The sequence below is a fragment of the Metopolophium dirhodum genome, chromosome 8 (assembly GCF_019925205.1).
Source record: "Metopolophium dirhodum isolate CAU chromosome 8, ASM1992520v1, whole genome shotgun sequence".
Lineage (NCBI taxonomy): Eukaryota > Metazoa > Arthropoda > Insecta > Hemiptera > Aphididae > Metopolophium > Metopolophium dirhodum.
Genome location: NC_083567.1, coordinates 34,428,482 through 34,430,551, shown reverse-complemented (window position 1 = coordinate 34,430,551; position 2,070 = coordinate 34,428,482). Strand labels below are relative to the sequence as shown.

The following is a 2,070-nucleotide window of genomic DNA, read 5'->3' as shown; positions in this document are numbered from 1 at the left end:
CATTGTTTTTTTTCATTTCATAAAAATGTTGATGTAATATTTTCCATTTAATCAAAAAGCGGCTATTATAACATTAAATAAATATTTTTAGAATCATTTTTAAATTGTTTTGTTGCTACTTGAATGATCGAACAAAAAAATACAATTTTTGCAAAACACGTTTACTGAATAGATTTAAAATAAATTGCACTTACGACATACTATATAACTGGAGTGTTTGAAGATTATTAGCAATTTACTAGATAACTATGTAGCTTAGTAGAGAAAGATATACGTTTTTCTGTGGAATCGTTATCTTACTAAATATTTTTAAATCGTCGAGTTTAAAAATGCTTTTTTTAATAGATACAAATATACTTATATACTTAATTACCTAAAAGTATACATACTTTTAATTTAAAAATATGACATTAATGTTATAGGGCGTTAACACACAACTTGAACACCCAGAGAAAACGCCACTGCTTTTAAAGACATTAATGAATGGTTCAAAGGTAGAATTTGAAATGTGTCAAAATCGAATAGGTAAACATTTTTTTTTATCCTAACATTAAATTATTATGTGATATATGTATTGCAAACTTTTAACTATGTAGGTAATCTGATATAATATCTAATCACTAATTTTTTATAATTACATTACAATAAAAAATTATGTTGTACTAAAAATAAAAATTTTAATATACTTTAATACTTAAAAATAGGCTTACATTTTAAATTTAAATATTAATATTTATCGTACATATAAAGTTATGGATGATTTTTAACATTTGTCCTCATAATTAATTTTATAATATTATACTATTTCGTTACATATATTTGATTCAATATAATAAATAACGGAATGAATGCAAAAATTTATTCCGGTACCGGGAATCGAACCCGAGCCTCCTGGGTGAGAGCCAGGTATCCTAGCCACTAGACCATACCGGATAAGTGTAGGATGAATCAGAAATTTTATTATTTAAATTTACCATTCTTTTAAGTGCAATGCAGTAATAAAAACTGCAAATAATAATTTCTATGATAAAATTAATATGCATTTTATTTTTGACTTATTTGTTTTCTATATTTATGTTTTCGCCTAAAAGCATGAAAATGTTTAGGTTTCTAAAGCGAAATCGTTATAGAAATTGCACGTAGTTTCCATTATTAAAGTACCTATACCTACTGCAGTATAATTTCCCTCAAGTCCGTTCTATTATAATAATTATTAGTATTGTTTTGAATCCTTGTTTTGGATTATTATTGAACATTGGTTATGTACAATTTAATAGTAATATCCAGAACGGCAGAACCAATTTTTAAGATTTATGGGCTTATTACACATGGATATGGCATATGGCAACTATGACAGGCGACAGCTGGATTTAAGGTGGACGAGGCATGGGGCAATTTATTTTAAGCAAGGCCTCAGAATATAAATATTTATTACGCAAGGCCCAAAATACACAAATACGTGAAGCCTGGGGTAAGGGCCCTGCTGACACCTAACTATGCCCGGCTCTGGGTATACCTATAAGGGCTAAGACAAATAATATTATACTATTTAATAGTATTCAAAGGTACAATAGTAATTATTACTACCTACATCAGTATGAAAGTATCAATAAATTGGTAGTGTTTGAGAATTTTATGAAACAAAAAAGGTGAACAATTTTGATAAAAATAATTTTAAGTTTTTATTTAAAAATAAGTTGAATTCTTACACTCATTTGTCATTAGTGATTGATTTCTGTAGAAAATATAACGGTATTTGAAATGTTTATAGGTATTAACAAAAACATACAAAAATGTTTAAATGATACAATATCATTATAGAAATACAAACTAGGTACTTCCATTTCCTACAATAACATTAAATACTTACCTACATTACATAATATGATACGTAGGCATGTAACCAAGTTTTTAATAAAAATATAGTTTATTTTAATAGGCATTTAAAAAAATTAATGTTTCACGTTTTTGTTAAATATTTTGCCATATTATAGTGAAATATTTTAGACGTCAAACACTATTTATAACTGACATTTCGGTAGCTCAATCAAAATCAATCACAGTCTGGTT

At 26.4% G+C, this 2,070-nt stretch overlaps 1 non-coding gene across 1 annotated transcript; it reads right to left on the bottom strand.

The window, feature by feature from the left end:
- Window positions 1–861: 861 nt before the first annotated feature.
- Window positions 862–933, bottom strand: Trnae-cuc (transfer RNA glutamic acid (anticodon CUC)). The gene has a single exon. It is a non-coding gene; the product is annotated as a tRNA-Glu (tRNA).
- Between the last annotated feature and the right edge of the window lie 1,137 nt (window positions 934–2,070).